This window comes from Pogona vitticeps, chromosome 3, assembly GCF_051106095.1.
Source record: "Pogona vitticeps strain Pit_001003342236 chromosome 3, PviZW2.1, whole genome shotgun sequence".
Taxonomy (NCBI): Eukaryota; Metazoa; Chordata; class Lepidosauria; order Squamata; family Agamidae; genus Pogona; species Pogona vitticeps.
The window spans coordinates 194,482,471-194,500,943 of NC_135785.1; positions in this window are offsets into that span (position 1 = coordinate 194,482,471).

Below are 18,473 nucleotides of genomic sequence, written 5' to 3' on the forward strand. Positions count from 1 at the left end.
ACAAATGAAAAGTATTTGATTGTTCTTAATATCTGAAAGAATTATAGTGGTTAACACTAAACTGAGTTACCATGAATGTTCCAACTAAAGCTACCAATCTGATAATGCATTGGCAGACAAAACAGGATTCTGTGCACCATAATTAATAGGAGGGACATTCCCAACAAAAACTTGTATCTTTTGAACAGGTGCTTGAATCAGGACCATATTTGGCAGGGTGATAGGTTTGCTCTGTGCCAGAGCTGGAACAAGTACTTCTAATGTTCTGGTTTCCATTTTTCAAAAAATAAATTCCCACTGTCTGTGGTCTTGGTTTGCTATCATTTTTCATGGGTCATTCAGACATTTGGTAGTTATTTCTCAAATGCCTGCTCCTGCCTCCTTGAAAGAAAAATATTCCTGCTACTAGCTGTTTAAAAAGAAAAGACAGAAGTTGATCTGCCCTGTCATTTAGAGAAGATACAGGACCTTAAAGTTGCTTGTTTTGCATAGAAAAATGTTCATAAAATCTGGCTGCACATACTTATTAAAGTATTCTGTAGCAACTGCCCAAATGTCTTTTTAGTACTTTATGAAACCAAGTGAGTCTCATTGAGGTGAACAGAGCTGACATCCAGGCCAGAAAATACATTGGGGCTTCAGTGTTACCACAAGAATAAGTGTTCTTGAACAAATAAACACACACAAAGGAACCACAGAGAGAGTGGGGAGAGGGAGAGAGGAGCCAGAGAGAGAAGGGATGGGTTGAGAGAAAACACAGTTGCAGCTGAAGAGGGAGAGAAAGGGAGCCAGAGGAGCCAGGGTAAGAGACAGAAATCTTCTCCAGAATATATTGTAGCCATGGGAATCTGATGCAACTCTTCCCCTTGCCTTCAATTCTTTTTTTGCTTCTTTAGGTATTTAGTGTAGTTTAAATGGAGCCCATTCAGCTTAACCAGGCTTATTCTTGAGGTAATGTGGCCTGCAGGTCTGCAGGTATGAACTGAGCAGTAAGTCTCTTTGAGGTAAAAAGAGGTTACATTTGGCCAAGGGCATACATTAGGACAGCAATGTTATCACAGGAAAAAGTGTCATTCAACTTCATTGGCATGTGCGGGCACACAGGATTACTTGCAGACACAACATCCAGAAGCATTTTCTTAAGCTGACCATACTTAAGTACCAAATATTTTGTCTGAGCCTACTTAGAAGGGTGTCTTATTAAATTGTGTGGGGTTTATTTTCCTGTGTATACAGCACTATAGGCTTGATTCAGCACCCCCTCCCCCTCATGATGCTCTGTTGAATCACATTTCCTTCCTGACTTGGAATACAGGCACACAAAAATGCACCAAACCAATAGGAAAAACAAGATTGGGAGAGACATTCCAATACACATCAGCAGAGGTGAAATCTGAAATATCCACATCTGACCTGAGTCTGCCTTATACAAAGAAGCTGGGCCTGCATATATGGCCATGATTTTTGGAATCTGAACACTTCTTCTGTATTGTGCCCAGCTCTGTGGGGCCTAGCTTGATGAAGATCTATGTAGGGTCAAAAATTATCTTATGTTTGTGATTTTTGAGTGATATAACGAAGGTTTCAACCTCCTTTGCCTTTGAATGGGGAAACCCAATAACCTTCAAAGAAAGCCATTGATTTAGATTAGGCATCCTTCAGTCTCGAGAGACTGTGGTAACTTGCTCTGAATAGCAAGTTACCACAGCATCTAGTGTGGCTGAGAAGGCCAATTTGAGACTGACAATCCGTTCCACACTGGAGACAAATACAATCTGTCCCCTGTCCAGCTCCCAGATTTTGCTGGTTTCAGGACTGCCTCTTTGCCTTGGCCTGCTGGACAAGTGTCTCTTCAAGATGAGAGAGGCCATGATGTCACCACCTGCCTCAAGGCTGAACACTCAGATATCAAGGTTTCCCATCTGTTGAGGTCCATTCCTAAGGCCTTCAGATCTCACTTTCTGATATCCTTGTATCACAGCTGTGGTCTCCCTCTGTGGTGATTTCCCTGAACTAATTCTCCATACAGGAGATCTTTTGGAATCTGACCATCAGCCATTCTCACGACATGCCCAAGCCAACGTAGACATCGCTTTTTCAGTAGTTAGTGTATATATGCTAAAAATTTCAGCTCATTCTAGGACTACTCTATTTGGAACTTTGTCCTGCCAGGTGATACCAAAAATGCCTCGGAGAAAACACATATGGAACGTGTTCAGCTTCCTCTCCTGCCGTGCTCAAAGGGTCCAGGACTCACTGTAGTACAGGAGTATACTCAGGGCATAGGTTCTATAGACCTGGATCTTGCTATATGCAGTCAGCTTCTTATTAAGCCATACTCTCTTTGTGAGTCTAGAGAACATGGTAGCTGCTTTGCCAATGTGTTTATCCAGCTCATCTAAGGAGAGAGTGTCCGATATCGTTGAGCCAAGGTACACAACGTCATTAACAATTCTTGTGTAGAGATGGTAATAGAGAGAAGTGAGTCCACGCCCTGGCCCACGACTTGTGTTTTCTTCAGGCTGATTGTTAATCCAAAGTCTTGGCAGGCCTTACTAAAGTGATTCATGAGTTGTTGGAGGTCTTCAGCAGAATGGGCAACAACAGCTGCATCATCAGCGAAGAAGTCCCGCATGCATTTCTGCTAGACTTTGGTCTTCGCTCTCAATCTTGAGAGATTAAAGAGCTTTCCATCTGATCTAGTCTGGAGATCGACACCTTCTGTTGCGGTTCCAAAGGCGTGCTTCAGCATGACAGCAAAACAGATCCCAAATAGGGTTGGTGCGAGGACATAGCCCTATTTCACTCCACCTCAGATGTCAAAGGCATCTGATGTTGAGCCATCAAAAACTACAGTGTCCTTCATTTCCTCATGAAAGGACCTGATGATGTTAAGGAGTCGAGGTGGACATCCAATCTTGTGAAGTATTTTAAAAAGACCATCCCTGCTAACCAAATCAAAGGCCTTTGTAAGATCCATGAACACCACAAAGAGTGGCTGTCATTCTCCTGCAACTGTCTGAGGGAAAATACCATGTCAGTGGTGGATCTATTGGCTCGAAATCCACACTGTGATTCTGTGTCATTCTATTGATGTCCAACTCTTCCAAGACAGACAGGCACTTGGTGTTATTTAATGCCTCTTTGATTACTACATTATCTCTGGAATATAGCTCAGAGTAGTGCTGTACCCAGCGTTCCATCTGCTGTGCTCGGTCCTGGATGATCACACCTGGAACAGACTTCAATGGAGCAGATTTCTTTTGTATTGGACCTAAAGCCTGCTTGATACTGTCATACATTCCCTTGATGTTACATGTGTCTGCTGCTATCTGTATCTGAGAGCAGAGCTGAAGCCAATAATCGTTAGAACATCTCCTGGCAGCCTGCTGGACTTTGCTCTGAGCAACTCAAAAAGCCTGCAAGTTGTACTCACTAGGACAGGCTTTGTATGCTGCTAGAGCTCTCTTTTCCTCAATGGCTAGCATCAACTCCTCAGAATGGGCTTCAAACTAGTCTGCCATTTTGGTCTTCTTGCCAAATATGGACAAGGCGGTGTTATAAACAGCATTCTTGAAATGTTCCCATCATTCAGGTACATTTGTATCAACCGGGCCTGGAAAGGTTTCATCAAGCACTTGGGCAAATTCCTCCACTTTTCTTTGATCGCGAGTCTTGTTGATGTCAATACGTGGTCTTCCTTCCTTTTTCGTGTGATACAATCTCTTTGTTCGCAGTTTTACTCTACTACACACCAGGGAGTGATAAGTATTGCAATCAGCACTCTGGTAACTGTGTGTGATCATAATATTAGGAAGGTTAGAATGTCTAGTGAGGATCAAATTGAGCTGATGCCAAGGCTTCGATCTTGGATGTCTCCAGGAAACTCTTTGTTGAAGCTTCGTATTAAAGAATGTGTTGCTGACACAAAGACCATAGTAACAGTAAAGCCCCAGCAAGCATTGGCCATTTTTGTTCATTTTCCAAACGCCAAAAACGGCCTAGATAAGTGGGCCAAGAATTGTGATCAGCACCAACTCTAGCGTTAAAGTCTCTGAGAATGAACAGCGGCTCTCTCTCTGTGATTTTTTTGATAGCAGCTGCCAAATCATCATAGAATTTGTCTTTGACTTCTGTTGTAGTTGACAGTGTTGGTGCATATGCACTAAGAAGGGTGACTGGTCCCGCTGATGAATGGAGCTGCAGAGACAGGATTCTTTCACTCCTCACAGTAAGTGGAACAATGGATCTCAGCAGAGTATTTCTGACCACAAAGGCAACACCATATTCCCTGGTCTCATTCAATGGTTTTCCCTGCCAGAAGAATGAGATTTTTTTTCTTTGACAGATCCCAAGTCTGGCAGTCTTGTCTCTTGCAGGGCAACAATGTCCATCTACAGCCTACTCAGTTCAATGTCAATGACAGCTGTCTGGCGCACACCGTCTGTTTCGTGCAGGTTGTCAGAAAAGCCAGGGGTCATTGTCTGAACATTCCAGGTGCACAACTTTAGGGCAGAAGTTTTCTTATGATTGTTGCATGGTGCAGAGTTATCGATCTGCTTGTCGGCTTTTACCCTAAACCCCACATACCCCGTGAGGTTAACAGACCATGGCAAAGCAGCACTTTACTGGCTGGGGGCTGCCCAGCTTAAGGTGGGTGGTAGCTACCTAGTGAGGTGCAATGCCCTCTCTCACTGTCAGAAGTGGCCCCTGGCATCATGCTCTACATCAATGGAGCAAAGACTTATAACTGGTAACTGCTACTTCCCATGTTATTTCGACACTGGGAAGTAGCAGTTACTGGATATTTCTCGTTCCATTCCATATTTGAACTTTATAGAGATCCTTCTTCAGCCATAATAATAGGAAACAACACTAATTATGTAGGTGCATCTAGCTTGTGTTATACACTTTAATTTCTTCTGTAATTGTAACAACTTTGGAGTCACCATTTCAATATGCAAAGAAAAAGGCAGATGAGAACAAACCCAGCAGATTTAGCACTAGAAAGTGCACAGAAATCAATGTCTTGAGATGTCCATCTTTTGCCACTACCTGTAATATGCAGTGGAGCTTGTCAGACTTCCCTGTGGTGAAAAGTAGTCTCAAGGAGAAATCATGCATCTCATTGTGAGAGTGATGTGGGGGAGAGTTGCATATAAAGCCTCTCCATCTTTGTGCTATATAAAGCCATGCACAAAAGACTTCTTGAGTATCATGGAAAATTCATATTGAACAAAACAGGGCAGCATGCTGAAATAGAATCAACCCATTATTCAATTTCATAAAACAAGAAAGCTTGCTTTATGACAAATATGAATTGTGCCATATATTTATTATGAGATAATGAATAACTTAATATGAATTATTCCATGCCTTTGAATGAATCATGAGGTTCACAACAAACACACTGAACCAGTTCAGCTCACTAGAACCACTGAATCAACTATTTTGAGTCTCATATCTTTAATCTTTCTGCGTAAAAGTTACTGTTCTTGTTCTATTGACTGCATGTTCAAGACCTGAATGGAAATAAACCAGGCAAAAATAAATTTTAGATACAAGTTCTCAAACCTGCTTTGTACTCCTGACATGACAAATGAAAGCAGCTGTTTCTAGTAGTCAGGTTTTTGATAAATGCTTTGAAATTATGCAGCATTTCAGAGAAACAACTGCAAGCAGCAGTTGCAGTGAATTTCTTTCTCACCTGCTTGTATTTTCTTGTCATACACTCACAGGAAAATTACTTCACTGTAACAACAACTCTATGAAGCTTTTAAACCACATGTAACAACATGAAGTTATCTAGGGTATGCAAAGTCATCTATAGACTAGTTACCTATGCAATGCCTGAATTGCCTGTGTTCCATTTCCTACACCAGCGTCCAAATGCTCCCAAGATCCTTCCATGTCCTGCTTCCTCCCCCACTTCCCATTCATTCTTTAAAACCACAGAGTAAGCAGAAGTCCATTTAAAGATTTAGTTTGCCTTCTCTGCACCTTTCATTTTTTCCCAGAAGTATTCAAGTGATCAAAGAAGAAACACTTGCTTTGGTTAAACAGAAGTGTAAGGGACGGGGGGGGGGGGTAGATGAAGGGGGCCAAGACTTTGTAGCCACCAGGGCAGCTTGTAAGTAAGGATGTGCAGCTGTTTCCCTAGCCACTGTATAGCTAATTAAAGGGCTCACAAATGAAAGCCAACCCACCCTATGCCCTTTTAGAGGCCATGACGGTATTTGTATGCTTCCAAATCTCCATGAGGGCCCTGTTCTGGCAGATCAGGAACCATAAGGTGCGAGGCCAGGTCGCAGATTGAACCTGGCAAGCAGAATGGTTTCTGGGCAGGCAGTTGTAGAGCTGGGTGCTCTGTTTTATATTTATTTTCTCCTTTTTCCACTAGCCTCTAGGGAGAAAGCCTCAAATGGCTTCCCAAGGGAATGTTTGGGAAGGGAGGGAGGGACTTTAAAAGTCAGAGGGTATGTTCCTCCTTGATTCCTATTACAAGAGTGCCTCCTCTTCTCTACATGATTTGGGGGGGGGGGTCCCTGGATCTGTGCTGTGGCCAATAGATTATTTCAATCAATTTCTTTACAGCAGGAAAGGAAAGGAAGGTTCATTTCTAAGGAAAACAGCATGCTTTCCCTTGTCTTCCTGACAATGTAAGAGAAGAAAATATCCATTTGCTTCAATGTTGTAATCTGAGCCTATGAAAACGTTTTGTTGCATAAATTTACATTTAGTTGGATGTGTCCATGAAAACTCACATTATTTATTTATTTATTTATTTATTTATTTATTTATTTATTTATTTATTTATTTATTATTATTATTATTATTATTATTATTATTATTATTATTATTATTATTATTATTATTATTATTATTATTATTATTATTATTATTATTCCTCCTTGGGGTTTTGCCTGAAAAGTTCTGAATAAATATCCATAAGAACTACACAGTGAATAGTCATTTCCTTCTAGGCAGCATTACTTTATCCTACCACCAGATGTCTTCCTTGTATTTTTTAGGTGTTTCATGAACTCTGGTTTGCACTAATTGAAATAAATGATTAAATCACTCTTCTTCCTTGTTCCCAGTTGAATACATCTAATTGTGCCTGTTCAAATGCTACAGCACAGTCGTTCTTTGATTGCAGGTGCTGTTTTTAAAGCAGGTTTTCCATTTTAAATTCTAATGTATTCACTATAAGAAACTTGTTTTCTGTTACTGAGTTACTGTTACTATTTGTGTAATACCAGACCTACATCTAAAAATGTTGATTACATTCATCCTAATCACATTTCTTGTATTTTCACCAACATTATTCTGTTTGCTCAAAAAAAATTATTCATGAAAGTTTAACCAAGTTTCATTGTAACACAAATTGGAAAAATTTGCTAATTCACTTCTATATTTTGAAGTCTAATAGCAACTCCCCTTAAATTCAAGAAGGTTGGGGCCACGAGACTGGTGATGGCCCTTTAAGCTTCAGGGTTGGACACCTATAGGGAGCAAACCTTAGGATTGAGGTCAACAGAAAGTGTTTTGTGTTAACTTCTCTATGTAGTTTTCTGGGTTCTTGATGATGTGTAGAAACTACATGCAGGCAAGACCTACTCCTCCTCTGAACTAGTGATGTAATGGTGAAGAATGTGATAGCCAAGTAGCTAATGTATAGCTTTTCACTCATTTTCTACCCCATCCTATTTAAAGATGGATCTATCAATTCTTTAGCAGAATGTATGCATGAAAGAATAAGGTAATCTGCTTATGGAAGAAACTGGCAAGGAAACAGAGCTTGCTCTACAGCTGAGAATTTTAGTTAAATGGGTGAATTTTATTTCACTGAATAGTGTAACTTCTGCAATGTGCCCAACAAGCTAATCTTTGAATTATTTTATAGCCAGAACTTGACACCCTGCTGCTGGGAACAATCGTTTAAAATTTATTGAGGCTTATTTAAAAGTAGATATATAAAGCTTATTATTATGCCATGTAATCAGGAACAGAAATGCAGACTACAAAAGAAAAATATAACACTTTTTTTTGTTTTACAGTGTGATCATATCAATATTTTCCAGAAGCAGTTACCTTGCCTGTTGTCTATCAGCACAACACTGACTGCCATGTAGATATGAGTAGTTCTCAAATTCTGGGACTGCCTTCTAAGAGAAGTAAGCCTGGCTCCCTCTCTTTTGTCCCTCTGCTGCCACCAGGAAGGCAAATATACTTCAGGAAAGACTGAAAGAACTGGGTATGTTTAACCTTGAGAAAAAAAGACTGAGGGGAGATATGCTATCACCCTTCAAACACTTGAAAGCTATTCATACAGAGGGGAATGTTCTCTTCTTGATCATCCCAAAATGCAGGTCACATAATCATGAGCTCAAGTTGCAGGAAGCCAGATTTGGCTGGATATCAGGAAAAAATTTCTAACTGTTAGAGCAGTACAACAATGGAACCAAATACCTTGGGTGATGGTGAGTGCTCCTATGCTGGATATATTCAAGAGAAAATAGGACAACCATCTGTCAGATTTACTTTGATCTGGATTCATGTACTCAGCAGGGAGTTGGATTTGATGGTCTTATAAGCCCCTTCCAACTTAATTATTCTGTGATTTTACTTTATTGTAGACTAGGACTCTCATATCTGTGGGACTGGTATCTGTGTTTTCATTTATCTTAAAATATTAAAAATATTAAAAGAAAAAAACCTAGAAACTAGTACTAGAGGGAACCAGAAGCTATGTTATGTATTGATGTTCAAGAGAAAATGTTTTTTTCTAGATTTTCTTTTTTTACTATAGCATGTATAGCACTCACTATTATCTATGGATTTCGGCATCCATGGCAATTGGAACCAATCCCCTACGGATTTGGGGGTCCTACTTTTAGCCTTAAAGCTTGTTTACTATTGATGAGGGATTCACTGCAGATTGTTGTGTGCCTTCAAGTCACAGCACACCAGCAGCAATTAAAATACATCATAATTAGAAGAGAAGGTAAATTGAAATCTCTGTGTAAGACTTCTACTAATGATAAAGCCCTGTTTATGCTTTGTTACATGATAACAGCAGAACATGAAACCACATGTGTATTGCAGCTGTCACTAGTCCCTGAGCCCCTTCATTTTCCTTCATCAGAAAAACAAATGAGCTTGAAGTCCAGAGTTTCTGTCATCTTATGTTGAGACATCATTGACCTGTAGGGCCAAGAAGATAAACCACCAAGATACACAGAGCCATGAATGTAGCTATGCACGTTAAGTCCCCTCCCACATAAGCCCCCTTATGGCATACAACTGAGCTACCAGTACATGCAACAGATGCAATCAGAATGGATTTGTGAGTGCTTCATGTTACAGAGTTTTGAATGTCTGGTAAAATTCCTTATTGCTACACAGCAGACGTACAGAGATCCACAGGGGAAAACAGCTATAAGTTCTCCAGAGACCATTCCTTTCTCATTAACTGGCACTTAGTCTCAGTAACTCACTCTGAGACGTTTCTCAGGGGGGAAATTAAAAACATTTCTTTATTTAGAATTGCTTGAAATTACAGATGTGTATGCTGTTTTCTTTACTCCATGCATACTTAGCAACAAACTGAACATGTAACAGCAAACAAACAACTGAGTCCAACCGACAAAAGAGAGGGGAAAAAACATTCAGCAGAGAGGCAAATCTGTGTTTGAATTCAAAGGCTAGAAGAAACAAATTTGGTTAGTGCTGGATAGGAAATCATCCTAGCTGAGAAAAACCCCTCCTGGTCGATCAAACTACAGGCAGCATCCAAAGTTGCAAATACCCTGTTTTCCCAAAAACAAGACCTAACCTGAAAATAAGCCCTAGTATGATTTTTCAGGATTTTCATAATATAAGCCCCAAAACAAGCCCTAATTAAATGAAATGCCACCCTCCACATAGAACTCATTGTGCAGCAACCAGGATTGACTCCGTCTCATCTGCGCAGGCCAGAGGAATCCATACTTCCCCCTACCACTTCAACAAGCAAGTGCATTCCCAAAACAAGTCAGAAACCGTCTGGTCCTGCAGCCGAAGGGGTGTGAGGCCAGTTCATGTTGAGGCCCTTAATGTCAACATCGCCGCCACCACTCCCCCATCCCTGGAGTGAGTCACAAGAAATTCACGCCGGAATCAGGGTTTCAAGAGTTATGATGATGTTCCAGAAAAAGATGACATCACTGTATTTGAATAAATGTAGATAGGTGTACATGAAAAAATAAAACACCCCCTGAAAAATAAGCCCTAACGCATTTTTGAGCAAAAATTAATATAAGACCTGGTCTTATTTTCCCTGTGTTTCGGGGAAACACGGTAGAACTCCAGCACTTCATAAGATGTGAAACACTATCTGTGGTAAGAATGCAAAGGATCTATCCAGCAAATGAAGTAACAAAGGGGGCAAGCAAGAAGATGAACACAGAGTTTAGAAACATGGGTTCAACCTCAGTAGAGAGCGGTAGTACTAGAGAGAAGGATTGAGAAGCTGCTAGCCCAGCAAAGCCTGGGTAGATCTTGGAGCCACTAAAGCAAAATACCTGCTGAGTCCTGCTATCAATCACCGAAGGTCTTAGGGAAACATGTTTTAATACATGTTCACTCTTTTGTCTTTCCTTCTTTCTGAATAAGACTGTTCTGCTATTTAAAGGAGGAGAAAGCATTTGGAATTTCTCTTCTCTTCTTGCTTGTACCAAAAAAAGTAATTGGCAGATCAGTTCTACATATGTCTTCACAGAAATATGCTGTATGAAGAACAGTGAGAGCTGCTTTCAGCTACTGTAGGTAGCTGTTGGACTGCTGATGTAGCTGTCCAAATGTGGACATGTCAGATGGGTTGACTTAAGTGCTTTGAATATTCCTTTTAGCATCATATCCAAACTTCCAAGTCTCAATGTGTGAACACTTTGCCATTGTGATGAAGAACAGGATGTTTTCTTACATAATTCATGATGGCTTGAGAGTTATTTTTATTCACCCTCTGACTTTGAAAGTCAGATACAGAGCAGAGCACTTAGAAAATGAAAGTGTGCAATGTTTAGTTTTATGTGATCTGATGCCCAGATTCTACCAATACTTGTATGGGCTTATGAACTGGAACCTTTTACTATATATCAGGAGTGGGCAATCTCCAGACGTCCAGAGGCCACATGTACCCATCCTTCAACCTTGGTGGGCAACACTTGCTTCGGCTTTCTCTACCCCAAAAGATGTTATTCTTACAAAAATGCTGAGGTAACTGAAAAGGCCCCCTCATGCCCTCTGTTGGCCAATTTTTTTTAACTTGGGGTGTGTATGAGTGCTGGAAGAACAAGACAAAATTTCTCCACGATCCCTAAAATGCACAAGCAAAATTTTAAAGGGAAATTTAAAAAAATAAGAATATTTGAGAGTGCATTTCATGGCCAGAATCTGATGGGTTTTGTGGGTTTTTCAGGCTCTTTGGCCATGTTCTTTGGGTAGAGACCTTTGGGTAGTGTGGGCGGCATATAAATTAAATAAATAAATTAAATAAATAAATAAATGTTCTGAAGGTTGTTCTTCCTGATCAGCATGTTTTTGTTGTAGATGTATTGTTGTGATAAGGGGGGAGAGATTATCTGTCACTGTGTTGATGGGTGTCTTTAGCTGGTCTTTTGTGTGCAATGATCCCTGGTTCTTGTGACTGGGTAGAGTTCGTTGACCTTTTGCAGGCTGTATTTAAAAACACGCTGATCACCATCATCACCCTATCTCCTGAAAAGGACAAAAGCTGTTCCCACAGCTACAAATACTCAACCACCCAACAAACAGCAACAGAGCATGGACAGAGTTCCTACTCCTGTTCCTCTGAAGATGCTGGCCACAGAGACTGGCGAAACGTCAGGAAGAACAACCTTCAGAACACGGCCAAAGAGCCCGAAGAAACCACAACAACCATTTGAGAGTGCCTTTGAGGCATGGTTGCTTACCTCTGCTATATATAACACAATGTGCAGTAATTGAATCTAAAGAGTTCAAGACCACAGCTGGTTGTGAAACCAGAATAAAGCAAAAACAGACAATGTCTTCTAAAAAGTTCATCATGCGAACTTGCTATGGAAAAAATAAAACACTGAGCTAGTACGTCTACCTTGCCATTGTGAAATGTACTGCAAAGTAAAAACAGTTATACATTTTATTTAAACATTGAACAAATGAAGCCATTGCTGAAATCCTCTTGCTTAGTGTAGTAAATTGCAACTAGAACAGAACTGTGGAATCAGTGGAACTTATGAAAGAGTTGACTCACCAAAGGTTCACTGATTCAATGGCCTGCTCTAGGGCAACAGGATTTCAGCCAATAAAATTTGTCACCATTACAGGTTATTCCTTTCATTTACAATTCCTTACAATTTTAATGCAATGTTTTGAAAAAATACTATACTAGAGAAAGCTAGCTAATATCAACACCTTAGAGGTCTTTATCTGGCTACTATTGCCTTTGGAGGCTTGGTGAGTCATGATCTGAGAAAAGTCTTTTATTTGATGGAAACCTCCAGCCACTTCACATGTTTGGATTAAAAGGGGGATGGAAATACAAAAATACCTTGAACCAATAGGAAGAAAAATTGGTGATGTGGAGGTATCTAAACACATAGGACTTCAAACCTCCTAATTAATTCCTAAGGGAATTAATGTCACATCTCTAAGAAAATGTGCTATCACCTCAAGCCATTTGCAGGACATATGACTATTGACTTCTTATATAGCAAAACATGGCATGCATAAAGATTTTATGCAGCATTCAGAGGCGAATTTTCCACTGACATGGGCTAAACATAATCTATCAAAGTAAAATTTCCAGCAATGTAACATAAAAACAGGGTTAGTTCTACCATTAGTCAAAATAAGCTGAATTTGGGTGTAATGGAAGGGCACCAAATTGTTTGTTATATAATTTATGTTTCTAATATGTTTCCTGTTAAGGAGAAAGAAAAAAAATAAAAACATAGTCGACCTCACATACTAAAATAATACAATAGACTATGGGTATTACTACATCTATTTTCACTGAAGTTTGAGATTTGGAAAATACTATCTGATGCCAGCAGCTAAGTCTCTTGAATTATTCCTGAACATATAGATAACTTATGACCAGTACTGGAGCTATTCTTGCCTGTACATGAAGTAACCTTGACCTATGTCTATCCTAATGCAGTGTTAGCATCTGGTATTAGTAGGTTCTTGGCTTAATTCACCTGATCCCACAGATCCCTTGGATTTAGGGCCACCTACCATGCCTGGTTCTGAATCACAGCTGAAGTGGCCATCAGTTTATTGTTTAGTTGTTAAGTCATGTCCAACTCTTCATGATCCCATGAACCAGAGCACACCAGGCCCTCCTGTCTTCAGTGGCCACCTGTAGTCTATGCATTTCAGGCTGCTCTGAATGGCTGGGTAAATCCAAACATAGTCCGAAATCAACCCTGGGAAAGCAGTCCAGACATAAACATGATCCAATGGAAGTCCCCCTGCACTGGTACCTTCAAGCATGGAGACATTTTCAGCTTACATTTACATGAATCTTTAAAAGGGGAAGGGAGATAAAAGAAAGTTATGGAATGTAGAGTATTACATCCAGACCCTCTAAAATAAGCCAAATCAACTGCACCATAAAAGCCTCATTTAGACATGCCCTGTGACTTCAAATAATTCACTTGAGGTTCCTTGCTTAAACAGGCTATATATAGTTTTTTCTCAAGTCTTCAAGATATCTTAAATTCCCCGGTTTTCATCCCCATGGCCAATATTTAAAACTAGCCTTAATCTTGTTAGATTTGCGGCTTCTGAGCACAGGAGTATTCACTTGTCAGCATTCTCTGGAATGAAAACACTTTGATTGGACATTTAGAAAGGTTTACAGAGACTCTGGCTGCCAAACCTGTCTTAACACCTGCAGGGAGACTCAGTGATGACTGTCTTGAGACTAAAGAGAATGCCCAATGGGAAGCCCATTTGAAGTTAATCACTGATGTCAGATTAAGCTATCTAACTGCAAATTAGGTTTAGTAGTGCAGAATTCATGTACGTGTTTTCTGAAATATCAGTGTTCTAAACAGAACTTGTTTCACTGCCAGAAGATAGTTAATCATCTCTAGTAAGTACACATATACTGAAAGTGGGGTAAATATCAGATCAGGAGCTGCAGATCTAACCAAATTCATTTTTAGTGTCAGAGATTAGAAAAGGCACAGTCCTAGATTAGCTTGCTTAAGATAATCATGTCAGTTTAGTATTCTGGGACCCATTTTGTAAAACTGCACTTTTAAGATCACTGTTTCCTGAGACAATGCCCAAGGACACCATGCAAAAATATATGTTATTTTTAAATGCTGACATTTCTTGTGCTTGGCATTGCTGGCTGTGATGCCAACAGGCAAATGCAGAAAGTAGAGAGTAAGAAAAATCTAAGTAAACATTTAAGATAAAAATAGAATTTCCTTCTCAATTCTGATTAATTTGAAATGCTTCCAAAAGGGATGAAAAAAGGATTTGTTTTAAAACTAGGCTTACTTAGAGCAGGTACCATAGACATTTTGCAATGAAACAAGCTCTCATATATACTAGTAAAAGATTTATCATTTTACTGCTGTAGAAAAAAGGAAAGTGGCAACAAAATCAATAGGCATAGAATCAATGCATAAATATGTCAACTGTATTTTCATAATTTTATTTGAAAAGGAAACGGATATCAAAGACAGAATGCAGTAACATGTATATTCACATTTTACACTAATATAGATATCTAAATTTTATTTTAATTAAAAACAGCAACACAGCTAAGCAGGTGTCAAGAGAAGAAATAAACAGTAGAAAAAAATTAATTCAGGTAGCAACACACAGAAAGGTTCTGGCGAAAGATATTCGAATATTTTACCTTGTACTGGGAACTCTAATAAAGAACTATTATTCTTTGATGGATAACTTATATAGAAAATGCATAATTAATTTTTTTTTCACCTTGCATGGAGTAACTACCCAAGATATTGGGAAAATAAATTTGAAAATAAAATTAATTTTAAAAATAATTATAAATACAGCCTCATCTTTTAAAATGTTAAAGGTTTAAGTGGAAATGCTCAGGACTGAATGAACCACAGCTGAAATAAGGCAGGCAGAAATACAGCATAAAATTAAATTTATGCTGAATTTTAAATTAACAATCCACATTCCCTGTGAATGTGCACAAAGTGCATTCACAGTAATCACAACGAATATATTCATTCCATAGTCTTCTTTAGTCTTCTTTTCCATGTATCTAAATTTATTAACTTACCCTATTCCAAATAATAAATTCTAAAAACATACTACATAAAACTATGATAATTACAGTTTATCATGCATTGTCATGAGTGGCTTAGCCTTAGGTGGACAGTTGTACCCATAAACCATTTGAATACACAATTAACATTCATAATGAATTATTCTGTTCTTAAAATTAAGAATGTATTTAAAGCCATTGCATGAGCCACAACTAAATTAAATCATAAAATAATTTTAGCTAAATAAACATTACATGTTTAAGTAAATTCCTTCCCAGATTTTAGAACATCTTAATACACCAATGCTTTCTAAAAATGACACCATCAACCTCTCCAACATGCCTTCCTATTACTTTAATTATTTTAATTGTTGTTGTCACATTTTGTTTTTAAGTTGTGGAAACGGATAAATCGAATCAGTTGAACATGTTACTTTGCACTGCAGAATGCATGATGATTGTAGAAAGAAGGTAATCTCTCCACTAATAGGTAGTGCACAGTAGTCTCACAGATTTTTTACTGTCCTGCTTAGAGGGTGCGTCCACTTATATTACTGGGTATCTAAATCTTTATTGATTACTATGAGAACTAGAAAGAAAATATTCCAGTCATTTGAAAGAAGGATTCATTTGTGATATATAGGACTTCTTTCTGTATATTCTGTTTTCTTATAATTTTGCTGGTCTGTGACCATAATAAAGAATGATACTGATTTTGTTTATAAGTCGATTTTGTTTAAATTTTTTTGCATTGTAGTTTGTACCATAATAAAATTTCCTTAAATTTGCTCTAGGATTCTGGTTGTTTTTGGGAAGGGTTGTTACAGCCTAACACAGCTATTGCTTTGAAATTTGTTGTGTCCGTAATTGCCATTAATGCACAGAAAGACCCCAAAGATACAGGTGGCCATTTATACCAAGTAACATCTCTAGAACTACTCTATTAAAGATTACTCTAAGATTAATTAGCAGATCACAAATTGCTCAGTAAACCAAATAAATGTCCCTTAATTACTTGTTTTGGTTACTCTACTTTTGCAGCAGCCAGATCAATGGTTGCTGTTCTTTAGCTAGATATTAACAACCTCGTTCCAATTCTAGTCATGGAGGTGAGAAAGGAAAGTACTCTGCAACGAACAAGTTTTTTCCAAGGAAACTGATGTGCTGCCTTCTTACCTCCATAACCTCAAAGGTGCACGGAAGGAAAAAAGATCAGTATTCTGCAGACTGTTATAACTGAGTAAACCCCACTCAACACAGCTGGGCTCTGTGAGGAATGACTTTGGTCTGGCTTTTAGGACCTTTGAAGTGTATGATATAATCCTGGGAAGGAGCAAAAAAAAAAAAATCAAATTAGAGCACCAATGGAGCAATAAATAGAGCTTAAGTTCAAAAGAGAGCTTCCAGAATGAGACTGTCTGAAAAATTCATAAATCTCAATTCCAAGACTCACCTCACCATTAGGTTAAATTCAGCTCTCCTAGGATCCCAACCTGGTCCTCTGGGCCTCTCCTGTTGGTCACGTCCTCTTTGTCATGACACTGTTGCTTGATTGTTTCCATAGTCCAGCCCTCCAACAGCAGCCTCCCAGTCTCTCAGGTAGAGGCTTTTTAATATGGAAGTGAAAAGGATTTTTGGTTTGTTTGTTATATCCTGCCTTGGATTCGATGCATTGGTAACTGGTGAATCCAGTTTTGGAGATGCTGTGAATCCACTCCAGGTTTTAGTCTGCTCTTTACGAGAGCTATCCAAGGTGCTAAACCCTATCTCCAAAATAGGTTTAGCATCTTGGATAACTCCTGTCAAAAGTAGACAAAAACTTGGAGTGGTTTCACAGCAGGAAGTGCCAGCTGCTACTGTTCCCATGAACTCGGAGTGGCACATGTGACTCTCCTCTTCCTAGTTCACCCTTATGACAACTCTGTGATATGTATCAGGATGAAAGAAAGTGGCTGACCCAGGATCACCAAGTGGGAATTTAACCTCCTTAGTCCTAGTCCAGCACTCTAATCTCCCCAACGCAACAACAATAACAACAGCAACATTTAAAGTAAGCCAGTCAATAGCGCTATGACATTGTTTCTTTCTTTTGCTACAGTGCAACTTAAAACTTTCTGCAAATGGATCTCAGAAAAATTTGGAACATAACTTGGGTTATGAAGCAGAAACTTCAGTGTTGTATCTGAACTTCACTGGAAACCTTTGCAAATGAATAGGTTGCCTAGTTCAGCAAAGAGGAGCCAGATACTTTGCTAAATATTTATAAGCAACTTGCCTCCAAACTGGGATTAGAACAAAATGCTGATATCATTGTTTGTCAGTCTAGACTGAGTGGGTCGGGGGGCAGATTGCGGCCCTTCTCATAATTGCCTATACAGTGGGGTCTCGACTTAAGAACTTAATCCGTATTGGAAGGCAGTTCTCAGGTCGAAAAGTTCTTAAGTCGAATCTGCATTTCCCATAGGAATGCATTGAAAACCATTTAATCCATATCTGCTCTTTTCGTCCATAGAAACTAATGGGAAGCTGCTATTCTGCCTTCTGCCACTAGAGGGGGATTTTTTTCTTTTTTCCTTTTAACCTAAGATGACTTAGCTTTAAAAAAAGGGGGGGGAAAGAGTTCGTAACTCGAATCTAAGTTTGTAAGTCGAGTCCATATATTCCTATGAGAGCGGTTCGTAAGTCGAAACGTTCGTATGTCGAGCCGTTCGTAGGTCGAGACCCCACTGTAGTGGTTATGGCTGTGGAGAGTAACATTTGAAGGGTCATAGTTGCCCACTCCAAATTAGGCTAATGATAAAAGTGAGAAGCCTGGATCTTATGGGAGATTTATGCCAGCATTCGTGAAGGGTGTTTGCATAAATAACTGTGATATTGTTGCTGTTATGCACCATCCAGTTGCCTCTGGCTTATGGCAACCCTAAGAATAACATGATCTCCAAAAAGCCCTGTCCTCACAGCCATACCCAGCTCTTGTGAACTGAAGGCTGTAGTTTCCTTTATGCAGTCAATCCTTCTCATATTCATTCTTCATTTCCTGCTGCATTATTTCTTTTTCCAGCAAATCTTATCTTCTTATGATATGCACAAAGTACAACAGCCTTAGATTCATCATTTTTGCTACCAAAAATGAGTTCTGGCTTAATTTGATCTTGGACCACTTGTG